This window comes from Rattus norvegicus, chromosome 11 (assembly GCF_021556685.1).
Source record: "Rattus norvegicus strain SHRSP/BbbUtx chromosome 11, alternate assembly SHRSP_T2T, whole genome shotgun sequence".
NCBI lineage: Eukaryota > Metazoa > Chordata > Mammalia > Rodentia > Muridae > Rattus > Rattus norvegicus.
Window position 1 is genome coordinate 50675335 of NC_141544.1, and position 26896 is coordinate 50702230.

The 26896-nt window shown below is 45.7% G+C and overlaps 1 long non-coding RNA gene and 1 other non-coding gene across 4 annotated transcripts; both read left to right on the forward strand.

Annotated features, from left to right (window-relative positions):
* Positions 1–236: 236 nt before the first annotated feature.
* LOC148002564 (uncharacterized) lies at positions 237–25584 on the forward strand. 3 transcript variants are annotated; one of them, XR_015633034.1, is made up of 4 exons: positions 261–464; positions 20956–21096; positions 24409–24522; positions 24764–25584. It is a non-coding gene; the product is annotated as an uncharacterized LOC148002564 (long non-coding RNA). The 3 variants fall into 3 exon arrangements; XR_015633032.1 differs by lacking the exons at positions 24409–24522; positions 24764–25584 and adding an exon at positions 21982–23893 and having other exon boundaries at positions 237–464; XR_015633033.1 differs by lacking the exons at positions 24409–24522; positions 24764–25584 and adding an exon at positions 22026–23893 and having other exon boundaries at positions 259–464.
* Positions 25585–25829: 245 nt separating this feature from the next.
* LOC120095741 (small nucleolar RNA SNORA48) lies at positions 25830–25976 on the forward strand. The gene has a single exon (XR_015633796.1). It is a non-coding gene; the product is annotated as a small nucleolar RNA SNORA48 (small nucleolar RNA).
* Positions 25977–26896: the final 920 nt, after the last annotated feature.

A 26896-nucleotide genomic window follows, 5' to 3' on the forward strand; every position in this document is an offset into this window, starting at 1 on the left:
AGACCAGGCTGGCCTTAAACTGGCTATGCAGCCAAGGATGACTTTGAATTTCTGGTCCTCCTGCCTCCAACCCCTGAGTTCTCAGATTGCAAGCGTGCCCTGCTATGCCTGGTTTATGCATGGTGCTGGACTTCATGCATGCCAGTCAAGCAACACCATACCAACTGATCTGTATCCCCAGCCCTGGCTCAAGTTCTTCTGTTAAAAAGTAACCCGCAGGCAAACCTGCTTTCTACAAACACAAGAGTGTTTCCCATTTCCTAGGACGTTTGCCACGCACCCTGGGGAGAGGGCAGAAACCTATGCCACTCTGACAACCTAAAAGATGTAAATGAAGCCTTTGCAGAGCCCCATTTTAATGCTCTAATCTGACCTCCACAAGACCCAGATGCAACCTAAAGTATTCTGCCAAGACAGCCAAGAGGAGACCCAACTCTACGGCAGGAGACAGCACACTAGACCAGGTACGTGGGACATGGTGGGCAACTGAGAGCTCCGTAAGTGTGTCCTGTTAGCACCTTCACAGAAGAGGGTTATCAAGTGCTCCCATTCAGAAAAGTACCAGAGGGAGACACGTGTGGTGTTACAAGCATAGATCTGAGTCCTGAGCATAGGATACCATGAGATCATGCAGGAATCGTGCCCATCCCAGACCTTCTCAAGGTCAGAAATATAGCAGGGTGTTAGAGAAACAGCTCTAACCCAAAGCCTCCCCTTCAGAGTAGCATCTCCGTCACTAGAACATGATAAAAAAAGATAAAGCTTTGCTCCACACATCAGGCTAGAGGATGCTACCATAAGTTAAAGGTGTTTACATGTGAGGCTAATCACTTGTTCAGGAGTCCAGGGCTTGGGAGGAGGAGGGTGGGAACATTCAGAGACTGCCAGCCAGAAGTGCCACACTGCCTGCTGGGCAGCATCATTCCTCAGAACTGGGGCTGCATTAAGCCAGTATCTAGGTCTCATCTTGGACAGAAAATTAAAATAGAGGAATGCCCAACACAATACAAATAGCAAATCCAGCATGTGAGAAGCTCTACAGGACAATGGCTACTTTTCTGCAACAAATAAGGGACGTTCAAGGAGAAATTGGTTAAACTTTAAGGGATTTGTGGGTAATACATGGCCTGTACATCCAGCACTTGGGAGGTGCTGAAGGAGGATTAGGAATTCAAGGTTTTTAACTATATGATGAGTTGGAAGCCAAGCTAGGCTGTAGGAGACACTGTCTCAAGAGAGAAAAATCAAAATAAGTTCTGTTAAGACAGAACTTCGTGCAACCTAGCCTGGTTTTGAATTTCCTATGCATAACCCCAAACACAGATCTTCCTTCCCCCACCTTCCTAAGTCCTGGGAGTACGGGTGTGTGAATCACTACACCCAGTTTTATGTGGTACTAAGCATCAAACCTAGGGCTTTGCACATGCTAGTCAAACATTCTACCAACCTAGCTACACCCCCAGACTCCAAACAAAATAATAAGTAAGAATGTGTCACCCACATGCTTTTCATGAATGGTGCCCAAGCTCTTGGCATCATCTTTCAGATCCTATCAGAATTCATCAAGCATGGACTAGGTAACTCCTGAGCCCTGGTCAGTTTCACTGTGACTGCTTCAAGTGTGTTCAGACACTGGCAGTCTACATGTCCCCTGAGCAGCATCCACAGATGTCTAGTCACACAGAATGTGGAGCCCCATGCTACTACTGGGCCAATCCACCCATCTCAGAAAAGACTTGCTTTCTTCCTGTGTCCACACACAGGCTCTGCCGCCATCTCCTTTTCTTTCTTTCTTTCTTTCTTTCTTTCTTTCTTTCTTTCTTTCTCTCTTTCTTTCTTCTTCTTCTTCTTCTTCTTCTTCTTCTTCTTCTTCTTCTTCTTCTCCTTCTGCCTCTCCTTCTCCTCCTTCTCCTCCTCCTCCTCCTCCTCCTTCTTCTTCTTCATAGTTTAAATAATGGGGTGTGTGTGTGTGTGTGTGTGTGTGTGTGTGTGTGTGTGTGTGTACACCTTCAAAAACTCAAGGAGGCCAGAGATATCAGATTCCCTGGAGTGGTTATGAGTTGCTTCATGTGGGAGCTGGGAATCTAATGCAGGTCTTCTTGAAGAACCATACACACTCTTAACCACTGAGCCATCTCTCCAGCCCTGTCTTGTTTTTAATGCCTGCGTGGCATTTCACTGTACATGTGACAAAATAACACCATTCATCTTTTCTAAAAATCCATTACCTTTATTTTCTGTGTATGCACATGCTGAGTCTGAGGTCAATCTCTGGTTATCAGGCTTGCACAGCGAGCACCCTTATTTGCTGAAACATCTTGCAGGTTCCCATTCTCCTATCACAATATTCACATTTTTTTATTGTTTCTTTTTGTTGCTTTAGTTACGGGCCATATAAGCACCCTGGTTGTGCAGCTCATATTTCTGTTGGGCTGTTTCCTACGAGAAGGTGCCTACCTTTTTAAACAAAAGAAAACAAAGACTCTAACAAGATTTAAGTGCCCACTGTGACACGGTCAGTAAACAGCAGGACTGGCATTCGAAGAGGCTTGTATAACAGAAGGCTGACTGTATTTTCCATGTCCTTTCCTCCACCGGCTCTGAGTCTCTTGAATGGTGCAAAGTGTTGGTCTCTGGGCCTCAGAAGAAGCACCTGAGCTTGAATACAAACACCGGAAAGCTATTGTCACTGAGGCTGGGAGCATAGAACTGAACAGCCACCTGTCATAATGAGGTGAAGGCTGAATGAAGAGCCAGTAGACGGGACAGGATTTCTCTCAGGGGACAGTGCTAGGTAACACACACTGAGCCACACCTAGGGTTGTCACTGTCAAGCACATTGAACTGAGGACTAGGGAGAAGAAAGAACAATGAAGTCACTTGAGTGGGTGGTCCCAAGAGAGGCTCTCCTGTCCTGTCTCCTTCCCAGGGGCCACCACACTGACCTCAAATGGAGGCTTCTTTCTGGAATCTCTCCTGACCCATTTTGTCCATCTCAGGTAAGGGAGAATTACCTAGCAACAGGAGGAGGGCAGTGACGTGCTTGGACCATTTCTATCCTGCCAGGTGATACCTAATGCTGGTTGATAATTAGCACAAAGACAGGAGAAGGCAGCCACCTTAAAGGAAAACAAAGCCACCGGGGACAGAAGGAACTGGCTGGTACTGGATTTTTCCATCCTCAGGAAGGGCCTTTCCTGAACTGCAAGATTTCTTGGTCAAGGGGACAATAGGTGTTAAGAACCTGCTTTGAAATCTGAGCAGATTTTCTAGGTTGTAAATTGTATTGCTTGAACACTGCCCCCCAGCCCAGCACTCACAGCCTTTGCGCTTTGTAAGCATAGTAAACTACCACTGAAGTTCCTAGGTATGCGGTGTGTGCTCTGTGCCCTTTTCTATAGAATTGGTTAATGGTTTACGCTGTGACTAAGAGTTGCTGTTGACACTGGAACAGAGAGGCTTTTCAAAGAGCAGGTTTCTGCCGCCAGGTAAAGACTCTCAGATAAGCTCAACAGGTCCTGGGACTTGAGTATCTCAGTGAGCCTTCTCTCCTTCTAGCCCCAACCAGCCAAAAATAAAACAAATAAAAACACTATCACACAAAGAAATGTCAAAGTGCCTTTAATTCCAGAGAGAAAGAATAACAGAGAAGGCAATTACACACGCAAACACACAAAAACACTCATTCATACACACACACACACACACACACACACACACACACACACACACACACACAAAGAGAGAGAGAGAGAGAAAGAGAGAGAGAGAGAGAGATTGAGATTCTCTATGTAGCTGACTGTCCTAAAACTTGCCTTGTAGACAAGGCTGGCCTGAAACTCAGAAATCAGCATGCCTCTGCCTCTGCCTCTGCCTCTGCCTCTGCCTCTGCCTCTGCCTCTGCCTCTGCCTCTGCCTCTGCCTCTGCCTCTGCCTCTGCCTCTGCCTCTGCCTCTGCCTCTGCCTCTGCCTCTGCCTCTGCCTCTGCCTCTGCCTCTGCCTCTCTGCCTCTGCCTCTGCCTCTGCCTCTGCCTCTGCCTCTGCCTCTGCCTCTGCCTCTGCCTCTGCCTCTGCCTCTGCCTCCTCTGACTCCTCTGCCTCCTCTGACTCCTCCTCTGCCTCCTCTGCCTCCTCTGCCTCCTCTGCCTCTGCCTCTGCTGCACATTCTGATGTTAGCTTCTTCTTCAGTGTGGCCATCTCTTGATGTGTCCCAGTCCTGATGTTTTCTTTTTAGGGACACATGTCATACTGTGTTAGCTCCTACACTTTCCAGCCTGATCTCTCTTCCCTTGACTATATCTACAAATGTCCTTTCTTCAAATTAAGCCATAGGCAAATGTGATGTGAGGTGCGATCACTCTGCCTCTCCTGGGATTAAAGGTGTGTGCCACCATACCCAGGCTAAAATAAATATTAAAAAATAAAATAATTTTCTGTTAGGTAGTGAGGAACAACTTGAAGGAGAGAAAAATCACCTGAGCCTGGGGGGGTCTTTACGCCCTCAATCTGGAGACCTGGCAGCACATGGGGGGCAGAGGCAGGAGAATAGTCGAAAATTTACTTCAAGCTTGGTCCACACAACAAGGGCAACAGCACAAAAACTAAGTAAAGACTGTGGTGGGGCGAAATCTCAGCATCCTTCATCCCAGCCCTGCGAATGTGAGCCATTTTTGCAGTTCGTAGCCACTCACACTCTCCCAGACTCCTGTTTTGATTGTTTCTGAGATAGCCTACACCCTGGCAGGCATGTCCAACCTTTTGACATTGCGACATATGCTGTCCATAAAGATCACCCTTGAGAATTATACCTGCCCTCCCCTGCCCCCCATAAATCACGAAAACATGTTCATAATACTTTAAGTAAGTAAGTTTGCGATTTTGTGTTGAGTGACACATGTACCTTGGTATGCTGTGGTCCATAAGCCACAGGTTGAACACTCCTGTGAGTATCAGAGGGATATGAGCTTAGACCGTATAGGTCCAGTCACCCAAACACTACCTATTCCCACTATAACCAACCCATCCCCATGATAACCAACTCATTCTCATGATAACCAGCTTACTTCTGTGAAAACTAAACCCATTCCCTTGATTACCAACCCTCTCCCCGGATAACCACCTCACTCCCATTATAACTAATCTATTCCCATAATAATTGATCCATTCCCATTATAATCAACCCTAACCCTTAACAACTGGTCCACTCCCATTATAACCAACCCACCCCCATGATTAACAATCCATTCTTATGATAACTAACACAGTACCAAGGTGGTGGCATTAATCCATGAGTCTTATCTTTTAAACTAACTCACTTCCATGATTACCAACCCACTCCCATGATACTAACCCTGTCCTATGATGGTGGGTTTCATTAATGCATGAAATCTCTGTAAATTCTCACTTTTAGTATTTTTGTGATGCTAATTAAGTTCCTCCCTGAGTTGGGAAGGGGACAACTAGAAGGACTAGTTGCCCTAGAAGAACTTCCCCCTCCCCCAACCCCCTGTGGATCTCATTGGAGAGCAGCCTCGGTACACTGGATTTCACACTCTGGTCTCAAAAGCTGTGAGCAAACATTTCTGGTGTTTTAAGTCCTGCTGTGGTTAGGCTCTGAACTGTGCCCCACAGGCCTGTGCTGAGGGTTAGGCTTCACCCTGGAGCAGTCAGGAGGTGGTAGAACCTTCAGGAGGTGGGGCCTAGAGTGAGGGATTAAATCATTCAAGGTGACCTGCAGGGAATTGTGGAACTCTGCTCTTTCATTTTGTAATCTGGCTATAATGTAAGCAGTTCCTTCCCTACCACTTTCTTCCTCCATGATCTCCTACCTCACTTCAGGCCCAAAGATTGAGGACCCAGTGACCAGGAACTGAAACTTGAGAACCTTGAGCCCTAATAAGACTTTCTTCTTTGTAAGCTGACTGTAGCTGGTATTTGTTGTAGTAACAGAATAGCACAGGCTGTCTGGTCTGTGGTCACTGTCACAGCAGCCAGAGGGAAACTCACATACACTCTCCTGTCCTGCTAGCTCCCTGTGTTCATGTCCTTCCGTGAGCTGGACCTGGCAAAGGCAGCAAGAATCAGGGAAGAGGGGAGGATCACCTCTGCCACCTTCTATTGTGGGTCTCACTCTGTTCATACTTCGTAGAACAGTAGAGGAAGAGAGGCCTGGGTGGGGAAGAACTCTGGACAGAAGACAATAGGCAACTGAGGCCAGCACTATAAAATCCATCATCAAGGGGACTTGCAGAGAACTGGCCCAGGTGACTGTGCTACCCTGAAGAACCTAGGCTATCTGAAGAGATTATAGACTCACAGAAATGGAGGTAACTGATGGTTAGAGACACTTGACTGAGGTAATCTGTTACACAGTCATAGTTAACACATACAGACCCTATCCTATCATAGGCCCTCTGGATCTCTAGGCTGACTGAGTTATTCTTTTTTTTTTTTTTTTTTTTTTTGTTGTTGTTGTTGTTGTTGTTGTTGTTGTTGTTGCCACAGAAATACATTTCCTGAACACAAATGTTATCTAGCTATTTTTGGTCATGGGTGGAGGTAAAACATATGTGGCCTCTGAAGCAAAGTCAGGATCTGGTCCTCTCCAGAGGCATGTGATCCACTGGGTCATAGTGCCAGGGGTACAGGGCCGTCCCTGGGTGCCTGGTGCCTACTGTGTGACCTGGCCACACAAAGCTGGGGATGAAGGTGAGCTGGACACATGGCAGGGCTGGGCATTTGTCCCTAAAACATCAAATTGAACCAGTCTGCAGAGAGCAACATCTCTGAGGTGTCCTGTTCACCCAAAGAGCTCTCCATAGGACCATCCAACCTCACCTGAAGAGCTAGGTCCCATGGGACCTCCCCACACTCAGCACCTAGAGATCTAGATCCAGGAACAGAGTCTGAAGAGCTCCTTGATGTATGGACCAGGTCCCTCTGGGTGGCTAATACCTGGAGCCTACAGTGGTCAGTTTCTATGAATTGCACTCCAGTTAATTGAGTCAGGCTGCACTACTTCTGTATGACTTGTCTCCTTGTTCCACCCATAAAAAGACAGCTACATAGGACGTGTTCAGTCTGACATCATAGACAGGGTCTGGGGCAAGAAGAGAAGCTGGGCAAAGACAGAGCTGTGGCCTCCCTGCATGGGCGACCACATGAGGTGCTGGCAGTTAGGTTGTGTGTTTGGCATTTCATCTTGCCCAGCTGGTATTAGACCAGGCAAGCCTCTAAGCCTCTGAGGCATGGTTTTTAGTAACCATCTGAATATCTGACAAATAAACAGGAAGTAAGCATAAGGAGCGTTTCCTGGTTTATACCTCAGCTCTGCCTTAGTCATTCACTGGGCGTCTCTGGACCTGAGCAGAGCGCTGACCACTATCCCAAGCCGTCTTACCTGCAGTGCTCTGCTATTGGAGCGGCCCCTGCCTGAAGCAGGTCACACACCCAGCGTCTGTGGTCCTCTGCTGCCTCCTCAAGGTTTAAAATGTCTTCAAAGACTTCTCTCTCATCCTTGAAGGCCGTGGGATGTGGAAATGTGTTACACGTTTGCTTTAAAATAGAACCCTGCTGCCCATGAAATGAATCCATGTAAGAAGACTTCTGGTAGTTAGGGTTATGATTGTTGGGATGAAACGCCATGACCAACAGCACTGACAGTGGTCTGGAGATGGGAGCATCTGCCCTTCCTGAAAGCAGCCACTGGGATCCCAGCCCCTGGCATGGAGCTTTCAGACCTTATCTGGGGCCTGGAGTGGTGGAGGGGGTGAAAACCTGGCCCAGCACTCACAAGAGAGGAGCTGCTAGAAGAAGCAGCTGTCTCTAAAAGGAGAGACTGCACATGGGATGAGTGTCCTTCCCTTGCACTCTGGGAAATGTTGGCATAAATGCATATATACTTTGATCAAAGCCCAGGACCCATGAAGTCCTCCTACAGGACATGGGCAACACGGTGGTGACCTCAGTAGCTCACACTTCCCAGTCAACGAATCTTCAAGGTGCACATAGCACAGTTAGGTGGGGTCTGAAAGCTGTCAAAATATTCATATTTTGCCAATAAGAGGTCTATGGGCAGTGTTGCAGAATTAATTCTATTGGATCTCTGCTCCCTTCTTGTAAAAAAAACTGTAATAGCCTTATTTCTCAAGAGTCTAGCCTTTATCATTACGTCTGTTACTAGAAATATTTGCTACATGAAGAAATTAAAAAAATGTTAGAAATTTAAAAAAAAAATAACGGGTAAATCTGACTTCTTCTGTATTGTGACTGTCCATTTCCTCTCCTGAACTGCAAATGTGGCATCTACCAAAATCTTAGAACGGATGAAAATATTAGGTAAAAGAGGCACAATAATTTAGACGTTAAAACCCACTTCTCTAATATTGCAATGTACACACCTCTATGTGAGGTTATAATTATAGGATTGAACCGGCCAGTGAAAACTAGAGTTAAAATAAATTATTTTGACTGGTTAAAAAAGAACAACAGCGTACTTTTTTCGATCTAAACACAGCAAGGAAAACACATAGTCAGTCTGCTTAAGGGTTTAATGGTGCACAGGTGCACTTGGGGGCCTGTTTAGATGCCTGCTTCTCTCATCTGTTACTCTTGTTATGTGCGTACACACACAATTGTGTGCGTGCGTGTATGTGTGTGTGTGTGCCATGGTACATATGTGGAAGTGTGTAGAGACACTTGGGTTTCAGTCTTTGGCCTTCCATCTTCTTTTGAAGAGAGTACAGCTTTATTATCTAACAGTAATGTGGGTCAGGAAACAGCACTGGGCTAAATCTAAAGTAGCAGCTTTCAGAAGGCTTCTGGAGGCATCTGTTCAGGTTGTTGGCAGACTTTAGTTCCCCGTGCGTGGATGCAGAACTTGGCTGATGGCCCTTCCCTTTACCTTCACAGTACTGATGCCTCCCATCTTCTTTGCGGTAGTAGTTCCTTGTTACTGGCCACCTTGTGTACCAGGGTAGCTTTTGTGAGCTTCTGGAGGCTCTGTATCCACCCCCCATTTTGCTGTAGGAATATCAAGATCATAGACATGTGTCACTCTAACTTTCATGGGTTCTGGGTATTTGAACCCAGGCTCTCGTGTTGGCACAAAAGAAGGTATCAGATCCTCTGAGTCCGGTTGTCGGTGGTTGAGGCCCCTCACACGGGTTCTGGGAACCAGACTCTGAAAGAGCAGCAAGCACTGAGCCACCTCTCTCGCCCATCCTTAACGGCTTTCGACCGTGTTTCTCTCCCCTGAAGACTGCACTATTGACTACTACTCTATGCGATGGGACAGGGAAATGTCTAGTTTCTGCATGCATAAAATGTGTTCTGTCAACATGGAGGACTGTAAAATGAAGTTCTCTGAAAAAGTTCCAATTGCATTACTGATGCATTACTGATGACTGCTTATGGAAAGTTTGAATGTTGTAGATAAAGAATCAAAATTATCTTGGGCTTCTCTGGTCCCCATCACGGTCACTTATCACCTCTGTGTCTGTGTTTGACTTATCAGTTAAACCTTTGGGAGATATTAAGAATGTCATCAGATAATATCTGAGATCCACAGCAGCGATTTCCCTCCTTTCTTTAACCCATTACTTAATGTTTCCACTAATGTGTTTGGTGAGTATGTTGACTTACGACTATCTTTTGCTCTGTGACAATAAAAGTTCATTTATCTATGTCATTCGGGGTCTGAACCCAGGCTTTCTGGATCTGGTCATCACATATGACTCTTGTTCCCTTGGATCAAGGGCTCTTTTGCTTCAACAGACCCCGTGCAGAAGAACCCGGGATGGGTTGTTTGTTTGGGGATAGTGTCACTTTCTGCATAGTCCTGGCTAGCCTCAAATTTGTAATCCTCCTGCCTCTGCCTCCTGACTACTGATCTTAATCCAAACCACAATGGGTAGGACTCCTGGGGTGACAGAATCAGAGGGAGAGACTGTTCCTTTAAGGTCTCAGCACTGAGGCTGAAGCAGGCACCCCTACAAGGACCTTTCTAACTCTAGCCTGAGTCTTGCCATGTCTAATCCAATCTCCTTCCAAGCACCCACCCCAGGCTGTGGGTTTAAATATGGCCTCTTCTCACATCTCCCATGCAGAATCTGGCAAGGTAGCTCAGGCTTTCCAATCCCACAGCTTCCACCTTCCCTACCTAAGTTACCTAACCGGATAGCTTAAGCCATCTTTCTTCTTCCTCTCTTCCTACCATGATCCTGATACCCGAAAGGAAAATTCTAGAATCTTTTGGTGGTGATACAATGACATGCTAGTTTCAGAATCAAAAGTATTGACAGCAATGCTCATCTACTGAACCCAGAGGGGGACATCGTACCACTGATTGGGATATCCAGGCACTGTGTCCAGGCACTGATTGGGATGACCCCAGTGTGCCCTGTGTCTTAGGGACTGCGGTACTACCCGGGAGTACAAGGTAAACTGTGTTTCTTGGTTCAGGGAGACTGAATAACTGTTTTGGCAGTTGACAAGTAGCTGCAAAGACCTGGAAAGAATCCCAAAGGTGACGCTACTAAAGTAGCAAATGAGAAGCAAAGCGAAGCCAAGCCAAGAACAACAGAAAGCTACATGTTTCTTCTCAAGAACCAGACCAGTGTCTCTTAACCCTCTACGGCCTTTGAGAAGGGTGTCAAATGGCCCCTTCTTACAGTTGAGGCTGCAGGGCTATTATAAGGTCCACAACTGAGAGGTTGAGTTGGACTCATGACCCCTGCAGAGACCTACCGTACCACACCACACCCCATCTCACCCAATCCTGATGTACCCAGCTCAGTCCCTCCCCAGCGTGGAATGGTGGCCCCAGGCCAGACAGCAGCAGACTCCTTGGAGAGCTAGCAGTGTGCAGCTAGAGGCAGCAGCCTGGGTCCCACAAGTGTACGTGTAGAGAGACGTGGGTTTCTTGCTGTCTTGGGTTAAGAAAGACAGAGACTGAGATTTCATGGCTCTCCATGTGAGTAGTTCAAGGCTGGGTTCCCAGGAACGGCTTACCTTTCCCTGAGGAAACTTTCTTGATTCAGTAAATGGCTACACAGGTGCAGACAGGTAGGTACTCCTCTTGTCCTACCATCCTTTTTATTTTTTTTAAGATTTATTTATTTATTTAATGTATATGGCTACACTGTAGCTGTCTTCAGACACACCAGAAGAGGGCATCAGATCTCATTACAGGTGGTTGAAAGCCACCAGGTAGCTGCTGGGATTTGAACTCAGGACCTCTGAAGAGCAGTCAGTGCTCTTAACCACTGAGCCATCTCTCCAGCCCCCAGGCTTATGTTCAAGTCTTAACCCCCTGTGCCTATGGAGGTGACCCCATTTGGATGATACTGCTCCAAGCCAAGGTCAGTACAGCAATATAGCGGTGGGAAAGGGACAAGAGCCAAAGCCACCTTGGTCTCAGGCTTCCCACTTCCACAACAGCAAGAAAACCCATCTTTACAGTGGAAGGTGCGTGTCTGCAGCCTTTGTTTGGCTAGCTCTGGCATTGCAAGCCTCTGCAGGAGCAGAGAAAGGAAGAGAAGTGAACTTCAAGTGAACTTGATGGCGTAATCAGCCAGAGCTGTCATCAAGAAGGTAGAGGCTGGAAGCAGAGGCCATATTCAGCCACCTAGAAGGAACTTGAAGCTTCTGTCTTGCCCAGGCCTCATTCCTGAACTCTGTGTCTACTGAACATTTCCTGTAAGGGTCCAGACAGCGCCTCACATTGCATAGCAGGAGCTGAGCCCTGCCCCCTGTGGTTGCCCCTTGCCTTTTTTTTTCCGTGTCAAGCCAGGAGAGGAAGAGAGGGGGAGAGGGGGGGGGGAGGGAGAGGGAGAGGGAGAGGGAGAGAGAGAGAGAGAGAGAGAGAGAGACCCCTTGCCTTCTTGCTGCAGGTGACCATACGGCTCTTGAAGCAGGCCTAGCACCTGCTCATCTAAGGTTTCATTCCCAGGTCCTGTCCATGGCCAGATAGAGGGGAGCTTTGCAAGTTCTCAAATGCTGCCTCCTTCATCTCCACAGTCCAACAAAGCAGGCCTTCCCTGTCATCACTTGAGGCTGCTCCCCAGCTGCCCACATGCCCTGACAACGACTATGGGGAAAATTCACATTTATCTAGTAGCTCAACTGCACCCACTTCGGATCCCACTGTTCTCCAGACAAATCCACAGTGAGGGTCCATTCTGGCCACACTCAGTCACTCTTTATCCACTTCCTGATGCTCTCTGGGATACCTGTCCAGCCAGGATGTCTCTAGCCAACAAACCTTATGCACTTTCTCCCTCTGACCTACATTCTCTCCTCTGTCACTATGACCTGCTTCAAGACACTTCCTGAAGCCTGTGGAGAGTGAGAGGTATCCCTCTGCAGGCGTTTCCTCACACCGCTCATGGATTGTCTTTGCGTGTGTTGTCTGCCATTGAGCTTGTGTTCCACACAGGCAAGGACAGCAGCTGTGCTTATCCAAGCTTATGGATGGTCTGGGGGTGGCCTTGGAATAGGAACCAAGAAAGCCAGTAAACAGGGACCAGGAAAGGCAGAACTTGGCAGGGCAATGACTTCTTGTATCCCTCACCGATTTCTTCCCCTGATGGTGCTCAGGTCTTTGTGCACTGTAATGACACAGGGTGAGGTGAACATGTGTTCAGACACTGAAGTAGACTGAGTAGGTCAGCTCTCACCTGCACACTAAAGATGTCTCCATATGCAGAAGGAGATCTTTGAGGGCAGGGACCGGAGGGGGACCTTGGCTTTCCATGGCAGAGTGCAGCTGAGCAGCATCTTGTGGTGCTGGCCTGACATCTCAACTACTCAGGACAGGAGTGGCGGTTCAGGTTCTGGGAGCTACAGGGCCAATTCAAGGTTGGATCTGGCGATTTGGTGAGATGCTATCTCACCAATAGAAAGTAAAGGGAGGGTTGGGAGTGTGGATCAGTGGCAGAGCTAGCTGCAGAGCAGAAATGAGAAGCTGACACCTTCTGGCCAGTAGGGAGCATGCACTTGTCTCCTCTCCTGGGGTTGTGGCTTGAGTAAGGAGATACTGACAGCTTCCATTAGTCATGGGGCAAGACTAAAGGCTTCTCAGAGCATTGAGGAACGCTGGAGAGAGGGGGTTGTGGACTTTTTCTTTTCTTTTTTCTTTTTCTTTTCTTTCTTTTTTTTTTTTTTTGAGACTATCTTAGATGGTAGGAGGGATGCAAGATAATTCAAATCCCATCTGTTTCCTAAAGGGATTGGATGACCTTTAGAAGATGAACAGAGCTGTGCTCCCATGATAGGTCTGGAGTGCTCCTGGATGGGAAGACCAGCATGAATAGTGGGATTATAGCTGGCAAAAAGAGACATGGGTATGCTAAAAAAAAAAAAAAAAAAAAAACAAACAAAAACAAAAAAAAAACCAAGTGTCTCATGCTTAGACAAGGAATCCACAGTAAACCACACAGTGACAATGTGCTGACTCTAAGTCCTTCTTGAAAAGGGCCCTACCCTCGGATCCTGGCCCGCAGCAGCTCTCTGCTCCCAAACCCCGTGGGAGAGAGACCTCACCACCTGGTCAGGTGGACACTCCTGAGGCTGCAGAGCGGAGGAGACCACCAACACTGCCCACCCCTGCCCACATCCCTGGCCCAAGAGGAAACTGTATAAGGCCTCTGGGTTCCCATAGGGGAGGGCCCAGGAGCGGCAGGACCCCTGCGCCTGAGACACCGCCGGAACCTGAAGGAAACAGACCGGATAAACAGTTCTCTGCACCCAAATCCTGTGGGAGGGAGAGCTAAACCTTCAGAGAGGCAGACACGCCTGGGAAACCAGAAGAGACTGCACTCTGCACACACATCTCGGACGCCAGAGGAAAACACCAAACGCCATCTGGAACCCTAGTGCACGGAAGCTCCCGGAAAGGGCGGCGCAGATCTTCCTGGTTGCTGCCGCCGCAGAGAGCTCGTGGGCAGCACCCCGAGAGCAAACTTGAGCCTCGGGACCACAGGTAAGACCAACTTTTCTGCTGCAAGTGACCTGCCTGGTGAACTCAAGACACAGGCCCACAGGAACAGCTGAAGACCTGTAGAGAGGAAAAACTACATGCCCGAAAGCAGAACACTCTGTCCCCATAACTGGCTGAAAGAAAACAGGAAAACAGGTCTACAGCACTCCTGACACACAGGCTTATAGGACAGTCTAGCCACTGTCAGAAATAGCAAAACAAAGTAACACTAGAGATAATCTGATGGCGAGAGGCAAGCGCAGGAACCCAAGCAACAGAAACCAAGACTACATGGCATCATCGGAGCCCAATTCTCCCACCAAAATAAACATGGAATATCCAAACACACCAGAAAAGCAAGATCTAGTTTCAAAATCATATTTGATCATGATGCTGGAGGACTTCAAGAAAGACGTGAAGAACTCCCTTAGAGAAACACAGGAAAATATTAATAAACAAGTAGAAGCCTACAGAGAGGAATTGCAAAAATCCCTGAAAGAATTCCAGGAAAACACAATCAAACAGTTGAAGGAATTAAAAATGGAAATAGAAGCAATCAAGAAAGAACACATGGAAACAACCCTGGATATAGAAAACCAAAAGAAGAGACAAGGAGCTGTAGATACAAGCTTCACCAAAGGAATACAAGAGATGGAAGAGAGAATCTCGGGAGCAGAAGATTCCATAGAAATCATTGACTCAACTGTCAAAGATAATGTAAAGCAGAAAAAGCTACTGGTCCAAAACATACAGGAAATCCAGGACTCAATGAGAAGATCAAACCTAAGGATAATAGGTATAGAAGAGAGTGAAGACTCCCAGCTCAAAGGACCAGTAAATATCTTCAACAAAATCATAGAAGAAAACTTCCCTAACCTAAAAAGAGAGATACCCATAGGCATACAAGAAGCCTACACAACTCCAAATAGATTGGACCAGAAAAGAAACACCTCCCGTCACATAATAGTCAAAACACCAAACGCACAAAATAAAGAAAGAATATTAAAAGCAGTAAGGGAAAAAGGTCAAGTAACATATAAAGGCAGACCTATCAGAATCACACCAGACTTTTCGCCAGAAACTATGAAGGCCAGAGGATCCTGGACAGATGTCATACAGACCCTAAGAGAACACAAATGCCAGCCCAGGTTACTGTATCCTGCAAAACTCTCAATTAACATAGATGGAGAAACCAAGATATTCCATGACAAAACCAAATTTACACAACATCTTTCTACAAATCCAGCACTACAAAGGATAATAAAGGGTAAAGCCCAACATAAGGAGGCAAGCTATACCCTAGAAGAAGCAAGAAACTAATCGTCTTGGCAACAAAACAAAGAGAAGAAAAGGACACAAACATAACCTCACATCCAAATATGAATATAACAGGAAGCAATAATCACTATTCCTTAATATCTCTCAACATCAATGGCCTCAACTCCCCAATAAAAAGACATAGATTAACAAACTGGATATGCAACAAGGACCCTGCATTCTGCTGCCTACAGGAAACACACCTCAGAGACAAAGACAGACACTACCTCAAAGTGAAAGGCTGGAAAACAACTTTCCAAGCAAATGGTCAGAAGAAGCAAGCTGGAGTAGCCATTCTAATATCAAATAAAATCAATTTTCACTTAAAAGTCATCAAAAAAGATAAGGAAGGACACTTCATATTCATCAAAGGAAAAATCCACCAAGATGAACTCTCAATCCTAAATATCTATGCCCCAAATACAAGGGCACCTACATACGTAAAAGAAACCTTACTAAAGCTCAAAACACACATTGCACCTCACACAATAATAGTGGGAGATTTCAACACCCCACTCTCATCAATGGACAGATCATGGAAACAGAAATTAAACAGAGACGTAGACAGACTAAGAGAAGTCATGAGCCAAATGGACTTAATGGATATTTATAGAACATTCTATCCTAAAGCAAAAGGATATACCTTCTTCTCAGCTCCTCATGGTACTTTCTCCAAAATTGACCATATAGTTGGTCAAAAAACGGGCCTCAACAGGTACAGAAAGATAGAAATAATCCCATGCATGCTATCAGACCACCATAGCCTAAAACTGGTCTTCAATAACAATAAGGGAAGAATGCCCACATATACGTGGAAATTGAACAATGCTCTACTCAATGATAACCTAGTCAAGGAAGAAATAAAGAAAGAAATTAAAAACTTTTTAGAATTTAATGAAAATGAAGGTACAACATACCCAAACTTATGGGACACAATGAAAGCTGTGCTAAGAGGAAAACTCATAGCGCTGAGTGCCTGCAGAAAGAAACAGGAAAGAGCATATGTCAGCAGCTTGACAGCACACCTAAAAGCTCTAGAGCAAAAAGAAGCAAATACACCCAGGAGGAGTAGAAGGCAGGAAATAATCAAACTCAGAGCTGAAATCAACCAAGTAGAAACAAAAAGGACCATAGAAAGAATCAACAGAACCAAAAGTTGGTTCTTTAAGAAAATCAACAAGATAGATAAACCCTTAGCCAGACTAACGAGAGGACCCAGAGAGTGTGTCCAAATTAACAAAATCAGAAATGAAAAGGGAGAGATAACTACAGATTCAGAGGAAATTCAAAAAATCATCAGATCTTACTATAAAAGCCTATATTCAACAAAACTTGAAAATCTACAGGAAATGGACAATTTCCTAGACAAAACCAGGTACCGAAGTTAAATCAGGAACAGATAAACCAGTTAAACAACCCCATAACTCCTAAGGAAATAGAAGCAGTCATTAAAGGTCTCCCAACCAAAAAGAGCCCAGGTCCAGACGGGTTTAGTGCAGAATTCTATCAGACCTTCATAGAAGACCTCATACCAATATTCTCCAAACTATTCCACAGAATTGAAACAGATGGAGCACTCCCGAATTCCTTCTATGAAGCCACAATTACTCTTATACCTAAACCACACAAAGACCCAACAAAGTAAGAGAACTTCAGACCAATTTCCCTTATGAATATCGATGCAAAAATACTCAATAAAATTCTGGCAAACCGAATCCAAGAGCACATCAAAACAATCATCCACCATGATCAAGTAGGCTTCATCCCAGGCATGCAGGGATGGTTTAATATACGGAAAAGCATCAACGTGATCCATTATATAAACAAACTGAAAGAACAAAACCACATGATCATTTCATTAGATGCTGAGAAAGCATTTGACAAAATTCAACACCCCTTCATGATAAAAGTCCTGGAAAGAACAGGAATTCAAGGCCCATACCTAAACATAGTAAAAGCCATATACAGCAAACCAGTTGCTAACATTAAACTAAATGGAGAGAAACTTGAAGCAATCCCACTAAAATCAGGGACTAGACAAGGCTGCCCACTCTCTCCCTACTTATTCAATATAGTTCTTGAAGTTCTAGCCAGAGCAATCAGACAACAAAAGGAGGTCAAGGGGATACAGATCGGAAAAGAAGAAGTCAAAATATCACTATTTGCAGATGATATGATAGTTTATTTAAGTGATCCCAAAAGTTCCACCAGAGAACTACTAAAGCTGATAAACAACTTCAGCAAAGTGGCTGGGTATAAAATTAACTCAAATAAATCAGTTGCCTTCCTCTACACAAAAGAGAAACAAGTCGAGAAAGAAATTAGGGAAACGACACCCTTCATAATAGACCCAAATAATATAAAGTACCTCGGTGTGACTTTAACCAAGCAAGTAAAAGATCTGTACAATAAGAACTTCAAGACACTGAAGAAAGAAATTGAAGAAGACCTCAGAAGATGGAAAGATCTCCCATGCTCATGGATTGGCAGGATTAATATAGTAAAAATGGCCATTTTACCAAAAGCGATCTACAGATTCAATGCAATCCCCATCAAAATACCAATCCAATTCTTCAAAGAGTTCGACAGAACAATTTGCAAATTTATCTGGAATAACAAAAAACCCAGGATAGCTAAAACTATCCTCAACAATAAAAGGACTTCAGGGGGAATCACTATCCCTGAACTCAAGCAGTATTACAGAGCAATAGTGATAAAAACTGCATGGTATTGGTACAGAGACAGACAGATAGACCAATGGAATAGAATTGAAGACCCAGAAATGAACCCACACACCTATGGTCACTTGATTTTTGACAAAGGAGCCAAAACCATCCAATGGAAAAAAGATAGCATTTTCAACAAATGGTGCTGGTTCAACTGGAGGTCAACATGTAGAAGAATGCAGATCGATCCATGCTTATCACCCTGTACAAAGCTTAAGTCCAAGTGGATCAAGGACCTCCACATCAAACCTGATACACTCAAACTAATACAAGAAAAACTAGGGAAGCATCTGGAACACATGGGCACTGGAAAAAATTTCCTGAACAAAACACCAATGGCTTATGCTCTAAGATCAAGAATCGACAAATGGGATCTCATAAAACTGCAAAGCTTCTGTAAGGCAAAGGACACTGTGGTTAGGACAAATCGGCAACCAACAGATTGGGAAAAGATCTTTACCAATCCTACAACAGATAGAGGCCTTATATCCAAAATATACAAAGAACTCAAGAAGTTAGACCGCAGGGAGACAAATAACCCTATTAAAAAATGGGGTTCAGAGCTAAACAAAGAATTCACAGCTGAGGAATGCCGAATGGCTGAGAAACACCTAAAGAAATGTTCAACATCTTTAGTCATAAGGGAAATGCAAATCAAAACAACCCTGAGATTTCACCTCACACCAGTGAGAATGGCTAAGATCAAAAACTCAGGTGACAGCAGATGCTGGCGAGGATGCGGAGAAAGAGGAACACTCCTCCATTGTTGGTGGGATTGCAGACTGGTACAACCATTCTGGAAACCAGTCTGGAGGTTCCTCAGAAAATTGGATATTGAACTGCCTGAGGATCCAGCTATACCTCTCTTGGGCATATACCCAAAAGATGCCCCAACATATAAAAAAGACACGTGCTCCACTATGTTCATCGCAGCCTTATTTGTAATAGCCAGAAGCTGGAAAGAACCCAGATGCCCTTCAACAGAGGAATGGATACAGAAAATGTGGAACATCTACACAATGGAATATTACTCAGCTATCAAAAACAACGGCTTTATGAAATTCGTAGGCAAATGGTTGGAACTGGAAAATATCATCCTGAGTGAGCTAACACAATCACAGAAAGACATACATGGTATTCACTCACTGATAAGTGGCTTTTAGCCCAAATGCTTGAATTACCCTAGATGCCTAGAACAAATGAAACTCAAGACGGATGATCAAAATGTGAATGCTTCACTCCTTCTGTAAAAGGGGAACAAGAATACCCTTGGCAGGGAAGGGAGAGGCAAAGATTAAAACAGAGACTGAAGGAACACCCATTCAGAGCCTGCCCCACATGTGGCCCATACATATACAGCCACCCAATTAGACAAGATGGATGAAGCAAAGAAGTGCAGACCGACAGGAGCCGGATGTAGATTGCTCCTGAGAGACACAGCCAGAATACAGCAAATACAGAGGCGAATGCCAGCAGCAAACCACTGAACTGAGAATAGGACCCCCGTGAATCAGAGAAAGAACTGGAAGAGTTTGAAGGGGCTCGAGACCCCATATGTAAAACAATGCCAAGCAACCAGAGCTTCCAGGGACTAAGCCACTACCTAAAGACTATACATGGACTGACCCTGAACTCTGACCTCATAGGTAGCAATGAATATCCTAGTAAGAGCACCAGTGGAAGGGGAAGCCCTGGGTCCTGCTAAGACTGAACCCCCAGTGAACTAGACTGTTGGGGGGAGGGCGGCAATGGGGGGAGGGTTGGGAGGGGAAAAAAATAAAAATATCATTAATTAAAAAAAAGAAAAGGGCCCTAAATATGGCCCTGGTGCTCAGCACCAGCCTATGGGGAAGGAACTGCTCATACTTCTTGTGCTGGAAAGGATTTTAGTGGAGACTTCTGGAAACTTCTCTGAAGTCCAACAATCAACTCAATAAACCATCTAGCTGTGGGGAGGCTATGAAGAGTCCATGTGGGTCACCCTAGCTTCTACTTCTTAAGATTTATGTTTACTTTTAGTTGTTTCTGTGTCAAGTGTGTATATGTGCATGCAGGTGCCTGTGGAGGCCAGAGGTGTTGAACCCCTGGAGCTGCAGTTGCAGGCAATTGTGAGCCAGCTGGCATGGGTGCTGGGAACTGAATCTGGGTCCTCTGTGCTCTTTACCACTACTCTCTCTCTCGTCCTTACACTGGTTTTTAGTCACTTGCTTTCATGATCCTTGGGATTGAACCCATAGCTTCTCACACGCTAGGCAAATGCTCTACCACCCACGACCACTCCAGCCTGGGTCATTTTGCTTTTGCTTAACTTTCAAAATCATAATTCTGGAGGTGATACAGCTAGAAGCCGGTCACTAGCCTCCCACAGTGTCCACAGATGGGGACATCTGTGTTCTATGGACGAAGGCAATAAAATGATTGCCTGGCTACTTTTCAGCTGTTGAAGGACATTTTTTTTTTAAACCACCGACCGTTCACTTGCACCTGGCAGGTGTCTAATGGGTGAACTATGATATCAAGAGCTGATGTTTTTCCATGCACTGCCCCCTACTCAGATCACACTGCCACCGCCATATTTTGAGTATGAGTCAGATGAGGAACTATGAGGAAAGTGACTTGAAACACCAGAGACATTACATCCAGTCACCTTTCCCTGCCCTCAGGCACCTACTTCTTTACTCTCTTAATCCTGGCGGAAGTGGTATTAAAGCCCAGCTCCTGCTTACATGTCAGCAGTCTTTGAATAAACAGTCACAAAAGCTGCCATTTGGGTAATTTACACTCTGCACACAGGTGAGTTTGAATAGGAGCATCAAAGAGCTATGTCTGACTTGTATTTTTATCTGCATGGTTATTTTTAATGATTCTCGTCAGTACTGCAAGTGTGCCTTAAAAAGTAATGTCTCCCTTCCCTTCCCATCTGTCTTTTTGCAGGGTGTGAAATAGCCTGGGGCTCAGCCAGTCGCCTGTAGATGTGGACAACTCCCACTTCCCAAATAGATTATTCCAAAGCAAGAAATACACATCAGTTCCAGACGGCTTGAAAAATGCAGCTCCTAATTTACTCATCCTTAGGTATGAATCTCTCCACAGAAGCCTCTTATCTTTCCATCTATGGCTGTTTCTCCCAAGTAGTAGCCCTGGTGCTGGAGCCCGGCGTTGAGCCGTCTGGTGAGGATGCCAGATGGCTTCTTCTTCCCAGGGATGGCCACATTCGTCCCATATGGGTTAAGCTTGTGGACTTTGGTTTTTATTACATTATGTTTATAGTACCTTAATTTTTAAATGGCTTCCAGTTTTTGTTAGACATAAGGGAAGTGCAATAAAACACTTGGAATTACAAGAGCCTGGGCACAGTCAGAGACGGCAGAACCTTGCAATAAACTGCTGGCTATGGGAGGGTAGATACTGGATGGTAGAGATAAGACTGGATTCTGTGCTTGTCATGGGCCTGTGAACCTTAATACTAGGCAGGAGGGGGACAGACTACACATGAGACACAGGCCCTCCCAGAGAGCTTTTCACTTCCTCAGATTTGGCAGCAAGTGCTGACTCTGGAGACAACCAGATGTAGCCTAGCAACCGGGTTCATTATATACACGTTATTGGTCAGAAAGATGCAGCAGCAATACCACAGCTAAGTGGAAGGACAAGGTTCTGTTGCTGGGTGCAGCCTCGCTAAGCCTGAGCAGGGAACAGCCACCTGGGTACAGACCCACAGCCTCCAGAGGAGGGAGCCCTAGCCTCATCTTAGTCACCTAACCACACCTTAAACATCTGGAACTCCCAGATGCCGGGAAGACAGTCATGACCACAAGTATAGTGGGATGAGCGAGCTATTTCTGAAGCTCACCTCTGGCGTAAACATATACGCCATATCCATGGCCATTCAGGAAGGTGTCATCAGCATTCTTCATAGTGGATTTGGCAACAAAACAGGGCATTTTCTTTCGTTCTCAGCAAAGGCAACTTTGAGTTGTTCTGCTCAAATCTCTGCCTTCCAGAACTTACTAAACAGTGACAGATCTTCAGCCAAGCATACATTGAAGACTTTCTCTACAGATGGGCTGGGGAAAGGAGGTGGGAAGTATAGACCTCATTGCTCAGAAGTGGTGCCAACAGACACTGACCACCAATGCTAACAGTACCCACAGCCCTACCTCCCTGGGCTGGCCCGTCAGGTCTTGCCTCAAGCTCATGGACTGTCTTGGTTCAGAATGCATCTTGCAGCCTTCAGACTCCTCACCTGCACTCCGTAGAACAACATGCTGCCAAGAACCACAGGAATGTGTGGCCACCTCCAGCAACTTCAGCCTCCGGGGCTAGACAGAGCTTTGATGCAGCCGCCAGGATGGGATCCTGGAGCCAGTGTGGGAAGCTTGTTGCCTGGCCTGGGAACAAGCCCAGGCATCCCAGCTCAAGGCCTCCCTCTGCCTGACTTGCTGGGATAAGAAGCAGGAGGCCTGGTGAGACACGAGTTCTAGAAAAGGAAGTGGCAGGCCTCCTCCATTGCTTACATGCTATCTGGCATGGACACGTTGGAGGACTTTATGTGTGCCCATGACACTGTGGAATGGACACTTCCTTGGCTTTCCTTTCACTTATCATGAATCAGCCAGTGTCTTCCATCCATCCATCCATCCATCCATCCATCCATCCATCCATCCATCCATCCAATTAATCAACACATCTTGGATCCATCCCCATGCCTAGCTCAGGACTGGATTCCCATGGAGATAGATGGACTATTAGATTCTGTATTTGCTGGGAACAGCATACAATGACAGGGACTGCCAGCAGTAGGCTGGAATGGAGACATCTTAGAAGCCCACAGCAGCTCCTTGTAAAGAAAGGTGGCTTCTGGGACCCTGAGAAGCAGGAGACACATCCCTCCAGGGAACCTGCCATCTGAAATAAGAGGCTGCCTGCAGTAGGCCGGGATGGAGACATCTCAGTAGCCCACAGCAGCTCTTTGTAAAACCTGGTTGTTCCCATTTCTCCTAACCTTAGCCCTGGACAACGGCTGCATAGATTTCATTTGTGCATGACTGCCTTTCAGGTGGCCTTGGTGTGCACAATTATTCTATTATATCTGACTTTCCTACTTCTTTCTCCTTCTGCTCTGGTGAATTCTGTGAAACTAGATGTTCCTTGATGTTATGATTCTTAAACAATTGGAAACTGAGGCATAGGGACACAGCACAGCACAGCCCTAAGGGCCCAGGTGCATGCTGTGTGTTCTCATCTTGGAAACAATGTAATAACTGCACAATAGTAGCTCCAGGTTAATGCTTGACTTGCAAAGAAACTTTAAAGAAGTTATTAGAATATTAATTAGAGCCAACATTGGGATGTTAAGAAAGGAAAAAGTTATTGACGTTAGGAAATAAGTTTTACATAACATTTGAGAGTGGTCCCTGGATAAGGAAGTATAGAATATATAATATTATATACTAGTAAAACTAAGTCAAAAAACTGGGACTCTTACGAGAGTCATTGTGTGCAAGGAACAGAAAGCTAGCAGAACTACTGCTGAGTTAAGGGTTAACTTGATTCTCTCTGGCCACTGCCTGGCAGCTTTGCCCATGTCATTTATCATAGAGCTTCACAGGAAAGTGCAAGTAGCTGACCTCAGAGCTTTGAGCTCTGAAGTATAATAAGTCAAAAGTTAAAGTTTAAATAATGATAAGTTTACAATTATTTTTTGGCCACAGGCCTGGAAATAGGGGAAGCTTGAAACTTGGGGGGAACAACTGTAATTCTTAATTCTTTGTGGGATGTGGTTATTCTTTTGAATTTGATTTGGCAATGATTATACAATGTCTTTTTTTCTACCTGCATTTGGATTATCAATAAAAGACTGGGGCAGGAGAAAGGCTAGAGAGCAAGTGAAGAGCGACTAAAAGAGTGCATAAGGGAGCGAACATGAAGAGCGAATGTGAGAGCGAATGAGAGAGCGAGTGAGAGAGCATGAGAAGAGCGTGTGAAGAGTGAGTGGAGAGAGAATGTGAGGTGTGTATGAAGATTGTGTGTGTGAGTGAAAGGAGAGTGCAGGCGGTGTGTGTGAGAGAATGTGAGGTGTGTACGTGAGAATGTGTGTGAGAATGAAAGGGTAATGAACAGAGGTGTGCATGAGTGTGGGAGTTCGAGAAAAGACAAATAGCAAAAAGCAGAGTGCGCAAGAGAATGCAGAGTGTGTGCAGCCTCAAGCTGAGAGAGAGAGGGGGGGAGGGAGGGAGGGAGGGAGGGAGGGAGGGAGGGAGAGAGAGAGAGAGAGAGAGAGAGAGAGAGAGAGAGGGAGGAAGGGAGGGAGGGAGGGAGGGAGGGAGGGAGGGTCTTTAAGCCTTGAAATTGCCTGTCTGTGTATGTTTATTATGTGCCTTCCAGATATCCCTGCTTCCAGTTGAGAACTCCAACCATGTGTCGAGGCTGGACCCCGGCATGTATTGATAACACTTGAAATCCTGCTCATGTGACAAGATAAACCACGGATAGGAAAAGGTGCATGTCCAGAGGCATAGCCACCACACACATTATGTGGTAAATGTGAAAGGTACCCCCAGTCTCTGTAATCAAGCATGTCACTTGATTCCGTATACTGCAGGAGCTAAAGTGTGCCAGGGAAGTGTAGCATGCAGGGCTGGGGGATGTAGCTTAATTAATAATGTCTTTGCTTAGCATTTGCAAAGCCCTGGGTTCAGTCCACAGCACAACATAAACTGGTTCACACCTGTAATCTCAGGACTCAAGAGATAAGGGCAAGAAGATCAGGAGTTCAAGGTTATTGCTACTCAGCTACACAGAGACCTCAAGGACAGCCTAAGCTACAGAAGACTTTTTCTCATGGAAAAAGAAAAAAAGAAAACTTAAAACCTTGATTCAACGAAGACTGCCAGCAATCCCAACGAACAAGTAGACTATGGAGAGCCAAACAAATAGATGTCTATACTGGGCACAGACAGGTCCAGTCACTGCCTCCTGGACTCGGTATTGGTTCAGGAGACACGCATGAAGTTAGCAGCCTTGCGAATTGAGTCTAAGCTAAGAAGGAGCCACAGTAGAACCCACCTGCTCTTGTCAGGTACTGAGCCCTCAGACAGCAGCAGGAAGTAGTCTTCTAGCAAACATGTGAAGAGACCCTGGGTAGAAAGGTCTGGCTCATTCCTCCCCGCCCCTCCATGGGGCAGAGGGAAGGCAGGGCCTTTGGCTCCAGGCACCTCAGCAAATGTCATAAGAAGCCATTTGCGCACCAAATAACTGCTACTAACTCAAGGGAACAAACTGTGGAGACTTTTTAAAAAACTATCTTTGGGGGTAGAGAAAAGGCTCAGAGTTGAGAGAACTTGCTGCTCTTGCAGAGTTCCCAGTACCTACTTAACGTGGCTCACAACCACCTGTAGTTCAGGTTCTAATGCTTTTTTCTGGTCTCTGTGGGCTCCTGCACACACTTGGTGCATATACATGCATGCATGCAGGCAATCGTCACACGCATTAAATAAATACAGAAATCTTTAAATACATAAGCAAGGAGCACGTGTGTGCCCTAACATGCCTGTGGCAGTCAGAGGATACATTTGAGTGTTGGTCCTCACCTTCTGTCTTGTTGTTTTGGCCTTTGTGTACACCAGGCTGGCTTCTAGCCTCCCATCTCCACCTCCCATCTCTCCTCAGTAGCAATGGCGTTTACAGACACACACTGCCATGATGGCTTTCTATGGGTCTGGAGATCTGATCTTGGGTCTTCTTTAGCAGAAAGAGCCTCACCCACTGAAGCATCTCCCAGTCCATGTCACCCTCCTCCATTTATATCCCCATAGCAATGGGCAAAGAGACACCATGTTGGTGGTGGTGGTGTTCTTACATCAGCTAAGGGGCACAGCAGATGGCAGGCCCTTGTTCATCCTAGATTGATGCCGGGCTTGCTGGCCTAACTATCTTATGACTAGGACTCATAAAGATCAAATCAAATCCAAGCAGCGCAGCACAGGAAGAGGAAGACAGAGACCGGCAGGCAGTCATGCCATCATCAGACCTGCCCTCCAGCACTTGGCACAGGCAGGCTATATAGATGCCCGCTTGCTGCTAGACCATGTAGCCTAGGAGGAGGATGTCACCTAGGGACCTGCTACCCACATGGCCAGCCTGCAGGGGGATGTGTGAGCATGTGCTTGGATTCCCAGGTGTGCGCAAGCTCTTCAGCATCAGCTCAGAGGGACATTTGCACAGAAGGAAGAGTAGAAAGAGGAGGGAGAACATGACTACAGAAGGAGAGAACTCCAGCTGAGAGCTCAGGTGATACCTGGGAGGATGGATGGATGGAAGCCACTGAGGACCAAGGTCACACACCAAACACTACACATACCTCACACACCATACAAACCACATATGCTATATACCACACAAACACTACATATCTCACAATCCTTACATGTTATGGAGCTATGTGACACATACTACACACACCTAACATACCTCATACCGCATATACACTACACATCTCACAATTCAAACATGTTATGGAGCTGTATGCCACTCACTATACATGCCACACATACTTTATACACTTCATAGCACACACACTTCACATACCTTACACAACACACACCCAACATTCTTCATACCACATACACACTACATGCATCACAATTCACATGTTATAGAGCTATATGCCACATACTACACACATCACACATACTCTGTACTCCACACCAGATGCTTGATATACCATATACCTCTCTCTTTCTCTCTCTCATGTATGTATGTCTGTGTGTATGTATGTCTGCGTGTGTATCTGTGTGTGTCTGTGTGTGTATATACTACACACATCACACATATTCTGTACTCCACACCAGATGTATATGTATACACCATATAC